Here is a 23,469-nt window from a genome sequence, read left to right as displayed (position 1 = left end):
CATGTCTTAAAGCTGCTCGTTAGTATTCAGCCAGTGAGATCAGTTCAAATCAACTACTTTTATTAAGTTCTTTCCAGTTCCCCCACATCATATTAGCCCATGCGTCAGAATTAGGAGGTGTGTTTTATTGACCAATTAGTTGTTCTGTAGTAGTAAACAAAAGCCTTTTCTGCATAAACAGAAACATACAGCAGCATGTTCATGAAAATGTAAAATACTTTCTTGAATGGTATAAGTGTTACATGCTAGAAGCATGGTACATATTTAGAGGAAGAAAATATCAAGGATAATTAGAAAGAAATCAGGCAGAACTTGGATGAGTGGAAGGGTAGGAAACAAAGGCTGACATATAACAGGTTGAAGGTGGCTCCCCAAACAGAGGATGATTTTACTGATGCTGTCTTATTGAATGGGCCCAGTAGATGAATCAAATGTGGCTGAGGTCTTAAATTTAGCCAGTTGGGCTTTGGTAGTTTCTATTTCTGCACAGGACCATGCTTTCTCTGTTTTTAGAACTGAAGAAACCCAGCCTAATGATCAAAACCAAGAATGATTCTTCATCTTACATGAATTAACACCATGTTCATGAAGTATTTAGTCTATTAATGAGTGTATCTCAGCTTCCTACTATGTCAGGTAGACACAGCCCCCCATAACTGCCTCCTCCTGGGGTTAACACCATTTTGTAATCCATTCTCCTCCTCTTCCCCCATTTCCTCCCTCTTTTATTCTCCTTCTTACCCTGTCTCCCTCTATTTTTCTTTCTGTCCTGTGTTAATATGGCAAACACACAAAGAAGGGACATCTTGTCACCTTTACCTTTTTCTCCTTTCTGCTAGTTAGAAGGAATTCGGTTTCTGCATATACTCAAAGGGAGGAAATACACAATGGGTCTTATAATTTAAACAAGAATTATTGGGAATCACCACAGAGTCTCTCTACTGTATCATATTTATAATCAAATATCTGAACTGTTATTGCATCTGTCATTAGTTATTACTTCTTTAAGTAGATGCTTTATTTTATTTTTGGCACTAGTTGTCTTTTCCACCTCTTTTTAGAAACAATAAATCAGATTTTCTAGTACATAAATGTTCATGTTAGTCCACATCAAATAATTAACCAACAGTGAGATTTCAGAGTTGACCTCAAGAAGAAGCTCAGCAAAATCTACAGACTATGATTGTCCTCCAGGTCAAATGAGTACCTGGCTAAGATTTAGAGAAATACTCAAAGAGAAAGAAAGCATTTGTCTTAAGACTATTAAAATGAATTTTGCAGCCTTAAAACCTTATATTTATGGGTAAAAATGAGTTTGTAACATTCTATGCATTCATAAGCTCACTTTGGTTTCTTTTATTACTTTTGATCAGTTCCTGCCACAATACCTGAACCAGTTATTCTTAGGACCAAGGCTCCAGGGACAACAGTAGGTAATGACATATTGTCTTTCAGCATCTACATTTCCTGCCCATTTCATCAGCATCGTAACCATAGCCTCTTCTACTTCTTCATCATCCCCTGTCATTCATTCACTTAATATGCTGAAGAACATTAAAATGATTTCTTGTCTTTAAGAGGGCCAAGCATGAACTTAGTTTGGTATGTGGTGGTGAGGGGGAAGATTTCTATGCCTCATCTCCCCCTAAGTGGCACAGCGACTACAAAGTGACAGTTTTTGCAGGTCTGAATATCTTCATTGTATACTATCTTCATGATTCTGTGTTTGTTTTGCAATTTTAGGTAATGATATAGTCTTGTTCCAGTAAGGAACAAAATAGAAAATATGCCCAAAGCTTATATTACTTAAATTATAAGTACCATAATTAGTAGGAAATCACGCTATGGCTATTTTCTTCCCCCTCCCCCAACCACAACTCAGCAAGATTTTGGAACTTTTTAAAATGCAAAAATACCTATGAGAATCTCCCCCAAATATTCTTGATATATCAATTTGTGTTTCTGCATGATTTTAGCTTTTCAGAGAAATGTAAATGATATGAAGAGCCAGGTTATCAAAATAGGGGCATATATTTCAAGCTCAAAACAGAAAACTTTTCAGCCAAGTGTGGTGGCGCATGCTTGTAATCCCTGTGCTTGGGATGCAGAGACAGGAGGATTGCATAGGTTTGAAGCCAGCCTCAGCTGGATTAAGAGACCCTGTTTCCAGATAAAAAATAAAATAAGTCTGAGAGTGTAGCCTGGAGGTAGAAGGCCCCTGGGTTCTATCCCCAGTACCACCAAAAGAAGAAGAAGAAGAAGAAGAAGAAGAAGAAGAAGGAGGAGGAGGAGGAGGAGGAGGAGGAGGAGGAGGAGGAGGAGGAGGAGGAGGAACATTTCTAATACTCAAATTATAACAAGGATAATCCTAGCCACAGTTTTGGTAATTCAGAACAATGCACTAACCTGAGGTTTTTCTCCCTTTAGCTCCCCAAAAGCCTCAACGTACCCGCCATCATCGTCCCAAACCTAAAACCACACGGAGTCCTTCACCTCAGGCAGAACTGGGTAAATGTGTGGGTGCTGGTTGACAAACCCCTGCAGCCCATCACAGCTGGGGCCACAGAAAGTAAAAAGTGGGCCTCGGCTGGTTCCCATCAGACCAGGCCAGGAGGAGCGGCAGGGGGTGGGGGGTGGGGCTGTATGTGACATGGGAGAGGAATTCCTTCTGCTGGAAGGATTAGCACCTCCCCTCCAGTGCTGACTTAATTTACTTCTCACTCAATTCTATTCATTATTTAAATACCAAACATATGTGTTACAAGAACCAACCAGATAACAATGTATGTTGGTGCCAATGTACTATATAACTATTTATGGTAGTTGGTAACTACAGTCATAGAGTGTTAGGTAGTGTCTAGGATAGGCACTGGTGAATGTAGATATTTCTGCCCTGGTAGGCCATAGTCTCTGCTGCCCTTCCTCCTCCTCCTCCTCTTCTGATTCTCCCCTTGTCCCTTTCTCTCACCCATTTATAAACAGAAAAGTAATTCTGAGGGGAAAATAATCCAGGGGGGAAGAGGAGGGTAATGGAGAAGTCCAGAAGGGCAGGGAAGGTAAGGGGAACCAGTCAGAAAAGGCAGAGTTTGGCTCACCCCCAGAGGCTGTCAGGCTTCTGGGAGTTTATCAGAACATTTCATTGAGGTTACTGCATCTAAACATCCCCATAGGACCAGTCTAGAAGTTTTGAATGTTGGAGCATTTGGATTGCATCTGGGAATCCATGCAGCCAGGCTTTCGTTGTGGGAAGGGCATTAGACAGAGGGATGCCTAGCTCTGCCTCTTGGGTTTGATCTGTGTATTGGTCAGTTAGGGCCCACTATGAAATACCTGTTATGGGCTACTTATGAAGAGATTTATCTCACTTTTGGATTTGGAGGTTCACAGAGTACAGCAGCCCTGTGGTGAGTGTGGGTGCAGGAGCAAGTGAGTGCTTACATCTCAGATAGGAGCAGAGAGGGCAGGAGGAGCCAGGCTTGTTCCTTTCATAATAATCCTCTTTCCAGAGCTCAACAGGCCACACAAGAACTACCAAAGTGATGTAAAAGCTATCGCACACCCCCAACACCACCACCTCACTCTAGGTTCTTCCTTCCAAAGGTTTTACCACCTCCCAATAGCACCACCCTGCTGGCCAAGCCTTTACCCACAATGGTCCCTTGGAGACACAAACACTTTTTAAAGCAGAACAGGTTACTCTGGTACTTAGGCTCAGATCATCAAAGAATGAGAAAGACTTTAAGGTACTGTTTGTAGGTCATTATCTAAACACAAAGTTTATGGCAATGCCTCTTAAGAGGTAAATTGGCATCTGAGGGCAGAGGCACCATGTCCCCTCAGTGCGGAAGGCTGTGTTTGCTTTGTGCTTGAGATATGTTATTATTCCTAGTAGATTTCTTTTTGAGGTGGATGTTCTGAGTTGTTCTAAATATTAATTTATTTTTATTACTGTTGTTATTTTTGGCCAGTTCCTACAACAGTCTTTGAACCAGTTACTCCTATAAAAGAGGTTCCAGTGACAACATTTGGTAATGCCACTTTCTGACCTTCAGCAAGTACTTTCTCTGCTCACTGTTAAACTCATTCTATGTGCCATCACTTATGTTCTTTATTTTATGAGGGTTGAATATGCATAAAACATTTGCTTCTTGTTTATAGGACAACCATGAATGAGTCTAGTTTTGGATATCATACTGCCTTGTAACTTACTTAAAAATATTTTCATGTCACTTTATGTATTGGGCTTACCTAGAATTCTTTGTTAAGTTAAATTTTACATATCCTTGTTGATATCTGACTTTGATCTATGCAAAACAGGCATTTTACTTCAAAGTCTGCATGCTAGTTGAATCCTTTGGAAATATTTGCATAATGTCTATGTGGATATTTCAGAACATTTTCTATAGCTATAATTTGATAAACTCGGTGGATGTTCTATTTATTTAACATCCCAAACTGTGGATGTTAGTTCTTTACATAATTTTTGAGAAGGGTTAGAAACATTTAAGTGCCTGCATAAAAATGTCCTAAACTCTTCCATATCAAATAATCAAGTACTGTATCTAGAGGTGCTAAACAAGATCAAAGGTGATGACTATCTTCATGAGATGGAGCACCCAGCTGTGGTTTAGCCAGTCTGGACAGAATGATTGGTTTTTCTTAGAGTTAGTTTACTAGTTCTGCCAGGCCATAATACTACACAGTGGTTGACTTAAACAACAGAAATCTATTTCTCATATCTCTGAAGGATAGAAATTCAAGAGCCAGATGTCAGCAGGCCTCCCCCAGCTCTGACCTTACAAGGCCCTTAGTCTATAGAATTGCATCCCTGATATCTTTTTCCTTCTCAGAATGGATTAGGGCACACCCTAATGACCTCATTTATCCTCAATTACCTCTTTAAAGGTTCTGTCTCCTAGTGCCGTCATATTGGGGGCAAGGGCTTCAGCATATGAATGGGAGAGGGGTCTACAATTCAATCCATAGCATTCTTCATTCAGAAATTTTAAAAATATATGTTCTAGAAACCATGTTACATGGTCAAGATTAATTTCAAAGTGAAGGCTGTGGCTCTTTATAATTGTTTTAATTCTCTCATTTTGTTAATTCAGTTCCAATTACAGATCTTGAACCCATTACAGACCTTGAACCTGTTACAGATCTTGAGTCCATTACTGACCTTGAACCTGTTAAACAACTTGAACCTGTTACAGAGCTTGAACCTCTTACTTTTAAAACTGAGACCCCTGAGACAACATTAGGTAACTATCCTGCTTTGCTTGCCAGACACTTTTACCACATGACATTTTTACCTTTTAGAGATAGCAGCCATTTCTTCTCTTCTATCATTCAGTCACTTCTATCATCTGAAGAGTTCAAAGCCTCTTTAAAAAAAAACTTATTGTTGTTTTCTGAGAGACAAGCATGAGCCTAGTTCAACATTCACCAGCCAGGTGGCACATTTTAAATTGTCATGTTACCTGCTGCTGCACTTAGCAGTGGTTCATATTAAAGCTGAGTTTAAAACATATTAGGATCTATTTTTTATCTAGGCCAATTGACAAAAACAGCTACTCATACTCCTTTGCACACCCAAGGTTCTAGGTCTTTTTAAAAAACTACTTATGTATTATGGACTTTTGTTGGTGGTGGTGATGGTGCTTTAGGTAATGATGTCTTTTATTGATAATTTGAAAAATAAGAAATTACCCAAATTTGAAATCTTTATCCCTTCCATAGAGTAAACCTAATTTTTTCTCCCCTATTATTAAACACTCCTTGATGACTTTCCTAATACAAAATATTAATCTTCATGCCTTGAATGAGCAACTTGGCTGTATACCTGACTTTGTCCTAAAAGCACTATTAGTGATAAAAAGAAGACATATTGGGATAAAAAGAGTTAAAAAGTAAAACTTAAAGGACAATTTTCTGGATCTTTAGAAAATCTGATGAGTTTAGAAAAAAGAAAAGAAAAGAAAACTCTCCTTGGTATACAAAGCCATAAGACCTAGAGTAACACAGACTTTTCTTTCTTCAGCTACCAAAATATCCCAAAGAACCCGGCATCCACGACCCAGACCTAAAACTACACCGAGCACTCAAGCACCTCAGACAAAACTGGGTAAATTTGTAATTCTTTAGGTTCAGAGTGAGCCTCAGCAGCCTGTACCAGTAGGGACCCAGAGCAAAGCCAATGGTGAGCAATGATAGCTCTGACTTCCCCTGCAAGGACAGGGGCATTATCTATCAGTAAAATCTTTGAGCCATTTTCAGAAAGACTATGACTGGGTGAGACCCATTAAATATCAGAATTAATGCCTTATTTTTTTTGTGAGACTTTTCACTGAAACTATGCATTCAGTATATTTCTTGCTATCAGCTCTCATTCAAATATAAAGGTCAAGCTTCTTTAGAAGAACTTATTTAGTTCAAGAAAACAAATTGTAAGTCTAATGGATTTTCCCGGACCCACATTGGTAACTATGGGTAATATGCCAGCTGTGGGAGATTTACTTCTAAAGTAGAATTTGAGGATGCAATTGCCTGGTAGAAATATAAAGTACTGGTCTAATAAAGGAAAAGATCAAGGTTGGCTGGGCTTGTATTTTGAGCCCACTACAATATTTGGGTCAATGAAAGAAAAATTAACCAAAGCAGAATGGAACTTGTATGCATGAGCCAGGAAGGTCATCCAGTCCAGATGGACTACTTCTGAATACCAAAACTTGATAATTGAGGATCCTACATTTGGAAGAATCCACCAGGCCAGTTGAGGAAGGATTTTGAGAATTTAGGACCTTAGATATGATACACATATTTCCAGTCTTTGATTTCTACTTTTTATGGAATTAGAATAGATTCTCAACTGTGTATTATGTACTGGTGACGATCTTTTTCCTGCTCTTTCATGTGTAGTGGTTTGAACAGAGGTTTCAGACTTTTTTCCATAGATGGGTTCTTAGCAAGATTAACATAGGCCATTTTGATGATTAATTTCTATGACTGTTTCAAGTTTAATAAGCTGTATTTTGCATCTATATTTACTTAAATATAGTAAGTACTCATCTCCATCTTTCACAGAAGTACAAATAATTATGTCTTTTAATATAATTTGTTTTAAGTATATATTAAGTAGATGCACTAAAATGTTTTCTGGTGGAAATATTTTTTCTATATCAGTTAGAGTTCATTAAAATCCTAAGAGAATTTCACATTGACTTGTTTACGATGCTTAAGGTAGTTCAAAAGCTAAGCCTAAGCCGGACGTGGTGGCACATGCTTATAATCCCAGCATTTGGGAGGCTGAGACCAGAGGATTGCGGTTCACAGACAGCCTCAGCTACTTATGTGAGGCCCTCTGCAACTTAGTGAGACCCTGTTTCCAAAAATAAAGAATAAAAAAAACAGAGCAGGAGGTGTAGCTCAGGTCAAATGCCCTGGGTTCCATCCCCAGACCCGCAAAAAAAAAAAAAAAGCTAAGCCTAAGCCTAAGGCCAACCGTGACTAAAAGTTTGGCTACATCTTTAAAGAACAAGCATATACTCTTCCTCAGTTTAGAAGTTGCTTTTTTTTTCTTATAAGTACTGATCGACTAGTAAGATTCATTTAAATGTGAATGTTCTAACCTATTACACATTTTAAAATCTCTTTGACTTACTCTTGTTTTTGATCAGTTCCTCCTATAGTTCTTGAACCTGCCACTATTAGACCTGAGGCCCCAAGAACGACACTGGGTAATGCAGATGTGCTGTATTTTTCAATAAGCCTTCCTGCTTATTGTCAAACCTAGAGTTTCATCTTGCTTCATGTAATAACAGTGTCATTCTTTGTGGCCACTCAATCAGGTTCTTCTAAAATGATGAACATTTTTCAAGTATTATTTTTTAAGAGAACCAGTAATGCATAAACCTCTTTAGATCATGTCTTTGCCATGTAACCTACTTATATCATGTCATTCTATGCTTTTTTCAACAGCGTTTGTCTTACAAACATCACACACGTCTCTGTCTCTCATTAACAACCCTCATGGGGTGAGAAAGGCCCTTTGTATGTCTATATTTTTTATTTGCATCATATTTTATTGTTTTTTAAAAACTAGGCACTAACATATTCTTATTTAAGTAGTTTTATAGAAATCATGTCAAAGATTGAAAGAATAAATTATAAATTATAGATTTAGTAGGATTGTTAATCATTATCCATTCAAATTAGCAATGGCTCCTAACCATTTCAATGCCAGCCAAGCTGCCCTATGAGACTTTGATTATCATTTTTAACCTTTATTTTTTAAATTAAAAAATTGATTTTTGAGCCAGGTATGGTGGCGCATGTCTATAATCCTAGTAGTTGGGAGGCTGAAACAAGAGGATCATGGGTTCAAGGCCAGCCTCAGCATTAGAAAGAATCTGTTTCTAAATAAATAAGAATGATGATAATTATGATAAAAATAATAGTTGAAGATAGGATGCCCTGGGTTCAATCCACAGTACAAAATAAATAAATAAATAAATAAATAAATAAATAAATAAATAAATATATAAAATAAATAAAGTTGATTTTTTTGTCTTCAAAGAATTTTCTATAATAAAGAAGATACATAATGAGTAAATGTGACAAAAATCAAAAACTAAAAAACAAATATCTAACAAACTATAAAGTCTAGAATCACATTTTCATCTTTCATAGCTTCCAGAACCATAGATAATATAAGTATGTGATAATTTCCAATATTTCTTCCTTCAGCTCCCAAAACAGCACATAAGACACGTCGACCACGTCCCAGACCAAAACCCACACCAAGTTATGAAGCTCCTGAGTACAAACCAGGTAAACCATGTGTTCCTGGTGTAGACCATTCTGGCAGTCTGACCTGGTAGAGTCTCTAGAGTACCTCAGTGGTTGAGAGTAACCAGTATACCCCTGTGAAAGTAAAGATGCAAGTCATGGCTTCAGCAGTTCCCACTGTAGAGATGTTAAGAGGAACACAGCAGGAAGAGATCCCTGGGGCACCCCAACACATCAGGCTTCCTGTGTGCAATCTTCTCTGTCACTGTGTATTTAAATTCCATTTGTCTCTTGAAAATTAAAAATTCTTAGAAAAATTAGGCATATTAGTTTTAAGTTTTAAAATATTTATAGCCAGGCGTGGTGGCGCATGCTTGTAATACCCACGCTTGGGAGGCAGAGACAGGAGGATTGTGCAGGTTCGAAGCCAGCCGCGCTGATTTAAGAGACCCTGTTTCCACATAAAAATGTATAAAAAAAAGGTCTGGGAGTGTAGCCTGTGGGAGTATAGCCGGAGGTCAAAGGGCATCCAGGAACCCCAGTACCACCAAAAAATATATATATAGATATAGATATTATATATATAGACATTATATATAATATCTATATTATATATTTATAAAGTGACTTCAGTATCCTCCAAATCCTATTAACATTTTTGGAGTATACCTCAAAAGTTTGGCTACTTAAACCTGAAAGGTAGTTGAGAACAGGAGCTTTTCATTTATAAAGTAGAATATGGCATTTGCAGTATCTATGCAAATAGAAGATTGATTGGGAAGCTGGGTGTGGTGACTCATGCTTGTAATCCCAGCATTCACAAGGACCTGGTTTCAAAATAAAGAATAAAAAATACGGCAGTGGATGTAGCTCAGTGGTCGAATGACCCTGGGTTCCATCCCTAGACCTGCAAAAAAAAAAAAAAAAAAAAAAAAAAAAGAAAGAAAAAGATTGATTGGGAGTGTTGCTAATTAGATGTACTAAGTATATAAACATTTTGACCAGGGAGATACTGAGTAAAAAGAAGTAAAGTGCTGAAGTTGCTGTAATACGTGGATGGAAATACATGGATGAATAGAAGGGTGGGAGGAATAAAATCAGAAAGAGGAAACATAATTGGAGACCAACCAGAGGAGTCTAACTAGCTATTGGAATAGAGGAAGTCTTACTAGGTGTAGTCGAGATCTTTTTGTATGTTGGTGGTTCCACAGACATCTGTGGTGGAGGTCTTCAGGACCCTGATGGAGCAGCTGACATTTGGTCTGGTAGACATTAGAAAGCATTTTTTCTTTTATGAAAGCATGTTCTTTCTTTGCTTAGAATGAAGGGAAACACAACTCAACTCATCATTCTGAAGCCTCATCCTTCTTCCAAAGATGGGTTATTAGCCAAACTTACACAGTCCACTTTGGGTCATTAATTAGATAATTGAAGAATAAAAAATAATGAAATAAGTATGTGAATTAGATATGACCAGTTTTAGGAAATCAGTTGTCTACTTTTCTAGTTTAATAGTTTTTCAAAGTTCTTGTGTAGTTCTAGAAACTATATTATACTAGAAAGATTTATTTTGAAAACATTTTGTTTTTTATCCATTCAAAACAATCATTTGGTTTATTTTAATGCTTTTGGTCAGTTCCTACCACAGAGGTTGAACCTGTGACACTCAGAACTGAGAATTGGGTGACAACACAAGGTAATGACTCATGTGATTCTCAGTAAGTGCCTATCAATTTTGTTGTCACACTATTGCATCAACATCACTGCCACAGTTCTGCATTGAAAGCCTTCATTGACATCCTCTTTTTTCATTCCATCGTAGTCTTCATTCTAAAACTATGTAAAACTATGACTCTTAAAACAAATTTCCTCTTGTTGTTAAGAGACTCAGGCATGAACCTAACTCAGGTCATCTGTTGGGCATGTAACCATCTGAAATTGTTTTGTCATCTTGCACATGTTTTAACCAATGTTTTGTGGAAGCTAACTTAACCATTTCATTCTCTATATGACTCTCATTTCAAGTTGACTTTGAATTGAAAAACAAACAAACAAACAAAAACAGTTTCTGGTTGAAAATACAAGTTTCCTAAAATATGAGAAAATACAAGTTTTAGGAAACTAAGAGCAATGTTTTATGCTAGCTCATAACTTTTGAAAAATCGCCTCTGTAATAACTGCAGGTTTTCTTTCCTCAGCTCCCCAAACATCAAAACAGACCCGTCGTCCACATCTCAAACCTAAAACCACACCAAGTCCTGAGGCGTCTCAAACCAAACTGGGTAAATGCAAATAGGTTCACCAGTTAAAAGAACAGCTTCTAACCACTCTTGGGAATCTGTAGTTAATGCCAATGGTGAAGTGATAGCCTATGAAAGTAGGACACAAATGATCTGCTACTGTCACTACTTTTTAGTTTACAATGAAAACACAATTGTGGACCCATGTGATAGTTTGTGCTTTCTGCCTAAGTATCTTCGAATCTTATTCACTACTACTTATTTCATACCATTATTTTCTTAAAATATTAATATCTTAAATAAAGCCAAGCATTTTTATTTTAAGAAATAAGCATTAAGTACCTTCAATCTTCCCACTGGCCCATTAAGGGCTTTGAGGATAACACAAAAGTAGGAGGCCTGTTTTTACTTCTCAATTTATGTTGTTGTCAAGGTCAAAACCTACCCCAGTGTGAAGCATACAAATATTGAATGAAGGCTGTCTGTCTAAACAAATAACACTTGTTCATTAGGGTTCTATGAACATCTATGGTCTTAGAGAGAGAAAAGTTTGTGAATAACAGGTTTAGAGAGTTGGAAAAAATTGCGTCTTAAAATCTTGGAGATGAAAAGAGACAGAAAGAAGGGAGGAGATAGATACTAACCAGGGTGACTGAGCCTCCCAGAACATATGGAATTCTAAGTGATGATGATAGTTTAGTTTGGAAAAGGCAGTTAATATTCTTGAAGGTATAAGTCAGAAGTTTGGGTGTGACCCCCAAACCATCAGTCGTCTTTCCTATCTATCTCGAGGACTGTAGTTTCTGTGATTAGAAAAAAGAACTGCTCTACTGTGTATCATAAAAAAAAAACTGGTGGATATTAATGATCTTGGTTTGTTTAGTATCTTTGTCTCAAATGAGACTTCAGCCTATTTCCAAATATGAATTTTCAACAAGATAAGCATGATTCACTTTGCTTTATTCTTTGTTACAACTCCTCTCAAACATTAAAAAACTATTTATTTTACTAATGCTTATTTAGACATGTTATTTTCTTAAAGCTTCTACCAGAAAGCCTTTTTTTATGATACTGGGGCTCAAACTCAGGGCCTTGTGCATGGTAGGCAAGTATTCTACCACTGAGCTATACTCTCAGCCACCTAAAGCCAATAATTGCAGAATAGTTAGATAAGTACATATTTAGTAAAATTTTCAAAATTTCTAGGACCATTTTCTACAATAGTTGGAATTAGGCACTCAAGATACACAGTAGAATATTGTGTTGACTTTATTGAGATGCTTACCAGGTTGTGTAGGTTATGGCTGAGTATCTCTCAAAAGAATGTATACCTGGCTACCAAATGACCCAATTTTCAAATAACAAGTATTGCATCTCAGGAGTTTTCTTTAAAAATGCTGTACATTTATTGAAGCATTATGATACTGGTAAGATACAACTGGCCGACTTTTCACACATATTTATTTCATTACTTTTAATCAGTTCCTGTTACAGATCTTGAACCTGGTACTCATGGAACTGAAGCTCCAGAAACCATGGGTAACGAGAGAATGTTCTGCTTTTCAATCAGTGTTTGTCCTGTTCATTGTCATAACATCATATCACCAGTTCTTCTGCATATTAAGACCATTCCATCATCTTCTATTGCCATTCCATTCCAAGTCTTTTCAAGTCTTAATATTGAAATCACGTGACACTCTATGTCAGGTTATTAGCTGAATTTAAGAGACCCTGCATGAACTAATTTCCGGACATCAAACTGTCATGTAACTGTTCGTCATTGTGTCGTGCCATCATGTGCATTTATTTAAACAGCACTGACTGCAAAGCTGTGTTTCTTACATGAATTTCTACCACTTATTCATACTTCTTAGCCCTCAAAAATTGTGGAAGTATCACACTTCTTTGCTCATGTTTCTTTTTATTGGACTAGGATCTATGTGATAGATTGGTGGATCTGTTTATTTTCAAAGAAATGATGTGTTTAACGAATTGTCAAAGTTGAAAATATACTAAACTTAGACTTAGTTTTAAACAATGTTTCTTAACTTTTATTTACTCATGGGTCACTTTGAATTTTTTTTCTCTTGTGGTACAAGGAATGGAACCTAGGGGCAATCTACCTTTGAGCTATATTCCCAGCCCTACATTTTATTCTTTATTTTGAAACAGAGTCTTGTTAAGTTGTAGAGGGCCTCACTAAATAGCTGAGGCTGGCCACAAACCCGTGATCCTACTGTTTAAACCTTGCAAGAACTGGGATTACCAGCATGCAGTACTATGTCTGGCCACTTTGAAATTCTAATGAGCACAGTCAGATGCTATTTTCTATGCTTTCAAACATATAAACTTTCAGTGTATTCATAATTATGTAAATAGACAAAAACAGTAGATATCTCAACTTCTACAAAAATATAAGTAGATTAACACATGATTTTTTAGCAATGTCAGAAAAGAACAGATTATGTAAATGTACAAAAAGCTTTCCCAACAGTCTTCCACAATAGTAAAGGTCAGGTAATCAAACATCTTTTGTACTACACAGTCGTTTATAGCTGTCTGGCAAGTCTGTATCATGGGATACATGCCACGGTTTGGTAAAATCTACAAAAGACAAGTAGCTCTTTTCTCTCAATTCTGAACCTTAAAAATCAATTTGTGAGATTAACCTTAAAGTGAATTTAAAATTTTTTTTGGTTTGTTTTATTATGTGATGTCCAGTTGTTGCTACAGTCTTTGAACCTGTCACTCTTAGAACCAAGGCTCCAGAAACAAAACTAGGTAATGATACTCTGTGTTCATATTTTTTTCTCATTTTCATTCATTCGGTTATCATCATAGTCACATTGTCACCAGTTTTGTAAGACTGTCTTGTCATCTATTGCCCTTTATATTGCTTCTCCTTAAGAGCATTAAAATTCTTAAAAGAAGACACTATTTTAAAGCTAATCATGGTCCTGTAATATCTTTCTACCTAGTGATTCTTGTTGACTTTGTGCCATATTCTTTTTTCTAAACAGCATTTGCATCTACAGCTAAATTTTTCAAATATACTTGGTAGTGTCTGTACTTTATCTAGACAGACTAAACTCAGCAATTTTATCATAACATAGATTCTTTGGCATATTCAAAAAATTTAATAAGAAACTAAGACTCTACCTCCCAGAGTTTGGATATAGTTTTTTGAAGTTAGAAATTTATGAGCCTCTTCATTCTCTGACTTAATTTTATATGTGAGTTTCCTCTCTCAAGAATGTTTAGTAACTTTAGTGATAAAATTAACAAAATAGAAAAACATTTTATTCTTAAAAGAAATGTGCCTCAAATCTCAGGGAAATATATCTTATGAAACATAAAAATTTGTTTCTAAAGCAACCTGCACTAGAATAATTCAAAGTTTCTTCCTCTAGCTACTAAAAAACAAAAAACACGTCGTCCACGTCCTAGACCTAAAACTACATCAAGTCCAGAAGTGTCCCAGACTAAACCAGGTAAATGCATAATCCCTTGATTTGAGGAGTGAGCCACAACAACCTGTCCCAGTGAGGTACCAAAGCAAAACCCAGGATGGAAAATCAGAATCATCATGTTCTCTAAGAGTCAAGGCATTAGGTACAGATAACCACTTCTTCTTCGGAGCTCTCCAGAAGGATATGGTGTAGGAAGACATGTGTACCTGATCTCTTATATGCTTTTGTTTTAATAAACTTCTTGGTCTCTCTTTAAAGATGAATTTATAGCAAGATTAACTACTTATGATTATTTATTGCTATATCTGCATTGAAACATGAGATCTATTTGTAGCCATGATTACTAACCTGATATATTTTTTAATTTCTAACAAATGAAGCAAGTAACTTTAATTTATATTTTCATACATATTACCTAAATAAATTTCTAAAAGAGTAATCCATAGAATGTTATGATTGGGAAATCAAATAATTAGGAAAACCTTATAATAAAATCCATAGAGTTCAAAGGTTGTAACTGCCTTCGGCAATGAACCACTCTGGCTGGTGTAAGCGCCTCTTTAAAAGGTAGCTGTTTGCTTCCTGTTCATTCTAAAGTTTAAAAGACTGTCATTTAAAACTAATTTTTGAAAGAAAAAAATATAATATTTCATATGTGTTTAAGCTTTCTTGTGTTTCTTTTTTTATTGGTACACTATAGTTTCACATCATAATGTGGATCATATTGACAATGGCATACATTCACACAGTACTTAGTACCCTTACCCACCCCTGCTTCCCCTTCCACCCCTCCCAACAATGTCCAGGTTGACCATGCTACATTCACACTTATACACATATTCAGATGTAGCTCCTCCATTAATCAACCTCAGCCTTCTTCCTCTTCTACACTTCCTTTCTTCCCTTGCTAAGGTTTCCCCTCCATAATATGGAGTCACTCTGGTATCCCTAATACTCCCTAGTTTGGACATATTAGAGAAAACATATATCCCTTCTCTTTCTGTGCTTGGCTGATCTCACTTAACATAATGTTCTCCAGGTCTTTCCATCTTCTTGCGAGTGACATGATTTTGTTCTTCTTTACTGCTGAGTAGAATTCCATTGTGTGTGTTTCCCATAATTTTGCAATGCATTTATATGTTGATGGAGGTCTAAGTTGGTTCCATATTTTGGCTATTACTAATTTGCTGCTATGAACATGGGTATGCATATGTTCCTGTAGTTCTCTGATTCCAACCCCTTTGTAAAGATACCCAGAAGTGGTATAGTGAGATGATATTGTGGATCCATTCCCGGTTTTCTAAGGAATCTCCACACCTATCTCTATAGTGGCTGAACTAATTTGCACTCCCACCAGCAGTGTAAAATAGTTCCTCTTTCACCACATCCTTGCCAGCATTTTTTGTTATTTGACTTCTTTATGCTTGCCACTCTGACTGGGGTTAGATGGAATCTCAGCGTAGTTTTGATTTGCAACTCCTTGATGGGTAATGATGTTGAACATTTTTTCATGTATTTATTGGTCATTTGTATCTCTTCTTTTGTGAAGTGTCTATTCAATTCAGTTGCCCATTTCTTGATTAGGATATTTGTTTTGCTAGTGTAGAGTCTTTTGAGCTCTTTGTATATTCTGTATATTAGCCCTTTATCAAAATGGTGGCTGGTAAAGATCTTCTCCCATTCTGTAGGCTTCCTCTTTAGATTCTTGGTGGTTTCCTTTGATAAGCAGAAACTTTTTTAGTTTGATGCCATCCCACTTGTTAATTCTTGCTTTAATTTCCTGTATTTTGGAGATCTTGTTGAGAAAGTTACTACCTATGCCTATATGTTGGATTATTGAGCCTATGCCCTCCTCTAATAGCTTCAGTCTCTGGTCTAATTTCCAAGTCTTTTATCCATCTCAAGTTGATTCCTGTAAGAAGAAAGGATTTAGTTTCATCTTTCTACAAATGGATAGCCAGTTCTCCCAGCACCATTTGTTGAAAAGGCTGTCTTTTCTCCAGCATATGAGTTTGGCCCCTTTGTCAAAGATTAATTGATTATAATTATATGGCTTGTTTATGTATCTTCTATTCTGTTCCACTGGTCCTATGCCTATTGTTATGCCAATGCCATGCTGTTTTTACTACTATTGCTCTGTTGTATAATTTGAAGTCAGAAATTGTGATGCCACCTGCATGGTTCTTATTGCTAAAAATTGCTTTGGCTATTCTGGGTCTTTTTTTTCTCCATATAAAATTCATGACTAATTTTTCTAGGTCTGTGAAGAACACCATTGGTATTTTGATAGAAATTGCATTAAAGCTGAGATTACTTTTGGCAGAATGGCTGTTTTGATGATATTTATTCTGCCTATTCATGAGCAAGGGAGATCTTTCCATCTTCCAAGGTCTTCTTCAATTTCTTTCTTTAATGTTTTATAGTTTTCATTGTAGAGGTCCTTTGTGTCTTTGGTTAGGCTATTCCTAGGTATTTTATTGGTTTTGAGGTTATTATGAATGGAATTGTCTTTTTATTTCTTGCCTTGTAGACTCATTGTTGGCATATAGATAAGCAACTGATTTCTTTAGGTGTATTTTTAAGTTCAACTTTGCTGAATTGGTTAATCAGCTCCAGTAGTCTTATTATTGAGTTCTTTGGATTTTCTAGATAAACATTCATGTCATCTGCAAACAGGGATACTTTTAATTTCCCTTTTCCTGTTTGAATTCTTTGATATCATTCTCTTGTCTTATTGGTGTGGCAAGAGTCTTGAGGACTATGTTGAAAAGTAGTGGTGTTAGTGGACATCCTTGTCTTGTTCCTGATTTTAGAGATAATTCTTGCAGTTTTTCCCCATTCAGTATGATGTTGGCTTTGGGTTTATTGTATATTGCCTTAATGATGTTGCAGTATGTTTCTTCTATTCCAGTTGTTTGCAATGTTTTTAACATGAATGGGTGTTGGATTTTGTCAAATGCTTTTTCAGCATCTATTGAGATGATCATGTGGTTTTCATTCTCAGTTCTATTTATGTGGTGAATAAAATGTATTGACTTGCATATGTTGAACCAACCTTGCTTTTCTAGGAAGAAACCAACTTGGTTGTGGTGTATAATTCTCTTGATATGGTTTGAATGTGTGTAGCTAGTATTTTGTTTAGAATTTTTGCATCAATGTTTATCAAAGATATTGATCTGTAATTTTCTTTTCTTGAGGTATCTTTATTTGGTTTGGTATTAATGTGATACTGGACTTGTACAAGAAGTTTGGGAGAATTCCATCTCTTTAGATTTCCCTGAACAAGTTGTGAAGTATTGGGATTAGTTTTTCCACTGAAGGTTTTATAGAATAAGGCTGGGAACCTGTCGAGGTGTGGGGTTTGATGGCAAAATTTTTATTGCCATTTCTATTTCTTTGCTTGCTACTGGTTGGTTTAGGATTTCTATGGCCTCTTGGTTCAATCAAGGTAGTTAATATGTGGTTAAAAATCTATTTCTTCCATGTTTTCTGGTCTATTGAAGTATAAATTTTCAAAATAGTTTCTGATAATCCTCTAAATACCCCACTGTCTTTGGTGATATCTTCTTTTTTATTTTTATTTTAATGATTTGAATTGATTCTTTCTTTTGGTTAGGTTGGCCTGGAGTTTGTCAATCTTATTAAACTTTTTAAAGAACCAGATTTTTGTTTTATTGATTCTTTGAATTTTTTCATTCTCTAATTTATTTCTGCTCTGATTTTAATTATTTCCTGCCTTCTGCTGGTCTTTGGGATTAGACTGTTGCTGTTTTTATAGGTTCTTGAGATATTAGGTTATTTACTTGGAGATTCTCTGTTCTTCTTATGTGGGCACTCATAATAAGAGTGTAAACTTTCCTCCTGACACTGTCTTCATAGCATCCCATAGATTTTGGTAAGTTGTGTTTCTATTTTCATTTAATTCCAGAAATTTCTTTATTTCTCCCCTTATTTCTGATCTTATCCACTCATCATTCAATAGTGTATCATTCAGTCTCCATGTATTTAAATAGTTTCTTTTGGTCTTCTTGTTGACTTCTATTTTCATTTCAGTATGGTCTGAATAGATGCAGGGAATTGTATAACATCTTTTTAATTTGCTGGTGCTTGCTTTGTGGCCCAGGATATGATCTATTTTGGAGAAGGTTCCATGGGCTGCTGAGAAGAATATGTATTCTGATGTTACTGGTTGAATTATTTCTGTATATGTCTATTAAGTCCATTTGGTTTATAGTTTCTTTAGTCCTGAAAAATCTTTACTCATCTTTTACCTTGAAGACCAATCTAGTGGCATGAGTGGTATGTTGAAGTCTCCCAATATTATTGTATTTGGGTCTATTTAAGATCTGATGTCCTGGAGGGTTTGTTTTACAAATGTGGGTGCACCCACTTCTGGAGAATAAACATTTACTATCATTATATCTTCTTGGTGAATTTTTTTAATAAAAAGAAGTGACCTGCTTTGTCTCTTCTGATGTGTTTTAACTTATAGGCTGTTTTGTTGGATATCAGCGTTGCTACCCCTGCTTGATTTTGGTCTCCATTGCATGATATATCTTTTTCCATCCTTTCACTTTCAGCCTATGATTTCTTTGGCTGTAAGGTGAGTTTCTTGTAAGCAGCATATATTTGCATTAGTTTTTTCAATCCACATTGCCAGTCTATGTCTTTTAATTAGTTGGTGAGTTAAGTCCTTTGACTTTCAGGGTTATTATTAAAATATGATTTTTGTTTCATAGCATTTTGCATTCTATCTTCTGTTTGATACAATGTTATTTCTCCTTTTCTCAGTTCAACTTCATCTCTTCTCTGAGTCTGAAATTTGCTTCTTTTTTCTTCTTTATGGTTTATTTCTTTATGTATTTTCTCTAGTGTTAGCTTTGTATTCCTGAAGTTTTTGAGATTATTCTTATCTTGAAACTTTTGTTTCTCCATCAATTTTGAATCATAACCTTGCTGGATATAGCAGTTTGGGTTGGAAGTTGTTTACTTCCAGGGTCTGGATTAAATCATACCAGTCTCTCCTGGTATTCTCCTGGTTGTAAAGTCTGGGGTGATTTTTATTGTTTTGCCCCTGAATGTTACTCTTCTTTTGTTCTCACTGCTTTTAATATTCTTTCTTTAGCCATTATGTTGGTCATTTTGATTATTACATGGTGTGGGGATGTCTTTCTTTAATCTTGTCTTAATGGTGTTCTGTATGTCTCCTGTACATGTATGTCCAAGTCTCTTCCCATGTTTGGAAAATTCTCTGAAATTATTCTCTGAAGAGATTACGAATACCCTTGGTCTGCATACAATGTTGAGGATGGTTCCTAAGCCCACCTTACAATAAACAAAGATCATCTTTATTCCGTTTTAAAAGTGCAAAGCAAGGAAACCTCATCCACCTCCCAAACTTCAAACTTCCTGAAGCTTTTCTGTCAAAATCAGGAAAATCTGTGATCTCTGTTTTATGGAGACCCTCTGGCCCACTGTAGTTAAGACTCCTGACTACTTATAAAGTATGAAATGATTTAGCAATGGCAGTTTCAGAAGCAGAAATGACAGTGAGGTGGCTTGAACTCTCCACTTTTATGCCCTGTATGAGAAAGTCACTAATAATAACAGCTCAATAATTTGCAGGGTTGATCATTAGTTTCATCATTGAGGGAGATAAGTTTAGTAGTTAAATATATACTGTGCCCTCCATAGAATTGTCTCTGACAAAGGAGGCACCTTTCAGCTTTCTTGTTCCTTTTCATTCTCTCTGTTTTCAGTGGCATTACTTTTTTGTGTAAGTAAAGAATTCTTCCCACGATCCCTGCTCCCCACCATCATATTAGAGGTGAGTAGGTTAGGGTAAGGAGCAGATATAGAGATCAAAAGTGAAGGCCTTTTTATCTCTTAAGTAGAGCACAGTATAACTTTGAGAAAGATCTGTTCCCAAGGTGTTCTTAGATACAGCTTTCTAGATATAGACAATTTGCTTATATGAAATCAGCTTGCTTAATAGAATGATAAAAACAAAATAGGTTAAGAAGTCAAGGATCAGTGTTGGCTGACAGAGTACTTGGACTTTGAATAAACTATAGGATTTGGATTAATTGGTAAAAACAGCAAAAATAAGGTCTCAATCTATTGAGGGTAGCTAAGAGCATAGTCAAACTAGAAGATAGAACAAAAACTCCTATGTGATGCTCAACATTTGGTTAATGTTATTACCATAGAGTCATCTCTCAGGAGCTCTTAGAAGTCCCTCATGGAAACTAAGATTCAGATACAGTACTGTATGAGAACATAATTTTTCCAAATAGGTTCTTGGCTTTTCCAGAATGATGCTTCAAAATCAGGAGTCAAAAAATGTGTTTTTTCCTGTAAAGGGTTATACATTAAATATTTCCAGTTGTGCAGCTCATTCAGTCTCTGTCAGAACAATTTGATTCTGCTGTTACAGTTGGAAGTCAACCAAAGCCAATAGCTAAATATACTCTGAAGCATTTTGGTTCATGATGTGGCCATTTTCCAATGACCCTTTATTTAAATTTTGTATCATTTTCAGGTGTCATGAAATATTACTCTTTTAATTTCCCATCACTTAAAAAATGCAGAAGCCATTCTAGCTCCCAGGCCAGGCAGAAGGTTGGATTTGGAGGACCAGAGTTTGCTCACTTCTGCATGATTCCCCACAACCTTATGATCTTGGGGGTCTATATATTCCAATTCATTGCCACCACTGTCTAAAACCTATAAAATAATTGTTTATAGCTACTTTTACAACGTAGACCCTCTACTTTCAGCTCCCACTGAGCTGCAAACTCTTATTTTGAAACCAGTGACACCACCAAGCCTAGAATTGACTCAAAAGTCATTCCGGTAAATGGATTTTATTTCTCTGGGTACACTGTGTGCTTCAGGGAACACACAATAAACCTTTGAGCATCATATTTCCAAATATATAGAAATTGTAAAGATAATAAATATATTCCATAACTTCATCTAAGTATTGTATAGTTCGCATTCCATGGTTACACATTGGTGTTAAATTAGTAATACAATATACTATTGAGAATTGTATGTTTTTGATTGTATAAGAATATTTACCTTCATTTTATGAAGTTTGCTCTGTTTCATTTCAGAGACTAATTACATATCTGAAAAAGTGGTCACCAAAACCACTTAGAAAAACTGATTATATTACTTATTCCTATTTTCATCAATAATTATAGGTTTATGTTTCTTTTCAGTTGTAAGCTAAATTTGTGCTCTGAAATCTAGTTTCCAACTATACAAATTTGTATAGTTGGAAACTATACGTCTCATCTGTGCTCATCAAACGGTCTTGATGTTTGTATAGTTGTATGTTTCTGTATCTGAATCTTAGTTTCCATGAGGGACTTCTAAGAGCTCCTGAGAGATGACTCTATGATAATAACATTAATCAAATGTTGAGCATCACATAGGAGTTTTTGTTCTATCTTCTAGTTTGACTATGCTCTTAGCTACCCTCAATAGATTAAGACCTTATTTTTGGTGTTTTTACCCTTCTACCAATCTAAAAAGAATACTAGTTCAATTATGGCCATCAAGAAAGTGAAAAGGTCTTCAATAGAGATTAAAAAAAAACTTTCCCTTGCTCACTATGAGCTCCTAAAACATATGATCCTTCAGAATTGGAACAAATTTTTCAACTTGGTATTAAAACTCTATTGTTCCTCTCTAACATTTATTTTTGAAAAATTAGATTCAAATTTTTTCCTAGGGTAGAACTGTATTTTCCTTTCATCTCTTTTGAGTATCTTCTAATTAGATCAGTGGCATTTTTATTTTCATGTTGAACTTACAAGGAATGGTTATTATTGGTAACCTACAACAGTTATATCCTGAATTCAGTTCAGTTATTAGAGCTTCCTTCATGTTAATGCTAAAGTTGTTGTCATCATAATAAGTTAATATTACACGTTCAAGATAGCATTTCTAAACACTTAGCTTGTATTAATCCAATGCTCACAACAGCCATCTTTGGTCAATTGTACCATTGTGTGTCTCTTGCTAGTTTCTGATGTTCTGGAATCAGTTACAGTTAGTGCTGGGTCATCAAAGGAGACTATAGGTAAAAGTGTTTCCCAGTGAGAAGTCAAGCTTATGTGCTTTCTCCTTGCAAATGTCATTTTGAATGCCTTTGTGATTTGGGACACTTCAGAGCCATCACTCCCCACGTCTCATCTGTGCTCATCAAACAGTCTTGAGAATCATTATATACAGCACGTTGTGCTTCTGTCTGCTGTATTTCTGTGCAAGTGTCACAACTTCCTTAGTTTCTCTCACTGGCCAAGGAGCACTCTTTTAATATTCTGATCATTCTTTTAATATATGTACATATACACATGGTCAATTTTCATGTTCATAATATTTTAAGATTCATCTCCATGCTTCCTAGGAATTACTATGTATCTCTTTTTCTCACTAGAATTCTTATGCAAAATGTGTAAGAAAGTGAAATGATTTGCTTTGCTCCGGGTTATACTTGTAGACTCTGCCAGTTACCATGCAGTGTGTGTGTATGTGTGTGTGTGTGTGTGTGTGTGTGTGTGTTCCCACAACCACTGCCTTTATTTCTATTCTACTAAATTAGTCATCTTGGTAATCTGTTGAATGTTATCTTCATAAATGTATCTTTGTAAGATAGTTAACCTGTATTTTCAAATTGAATACAATTTTCCATACCAGCATACTTTGAGCTGCCCACCACTAATCACCCATTCCCTGTTTCTTCCCTAGCACCAGCCAAAACAGATTTTGTACATCCCACTACCAAAGCTTCTCTCAGACCAGAAGAAACAGAATCTAAAGGTGATAAAGGCTTTCATGCTTCAGTTCATTTATTCAGCACATCGTAACTAGCAGTTGTTCGCATCCATAGACCATGAATGTTTAATCTGTGGTATTTGGTCTATAACTGAAAAGATCTGAAAAACTACAGCTTCCAACAT

General features: G+C 36.0%; 1 protein-coding gene across 1 annotated transcript in view; it reads left to right on the top strand.

Annotated features, from left to right (window-relative positions):
* The window catches only part of ABI3BP (ABI family member 3 binding protein), a gene marked incomplete at both ends in the record, with an annotated part of 263,992 nt that overhangs the window by 175,984 nt on the left and 64,539 nt on the right, over positions 1 to 23,469 (top strand). The window lies entirely within an intron of this gene.

Source organism: Muscardinus avellanarius (genome assembly GCF_963383645.1).
Source record: "Muscardinus avellanarius genome assembly, chromosome: 5".
NCBI lineage: Eukaryota > Metazoa > Chordata > Mammalia > Rodentia > Gliridae > Muscardinus > Muscardinus avellanarius.
This window is presented reverse-complemented; position numbering and strand designations above follow the sequence as displayed.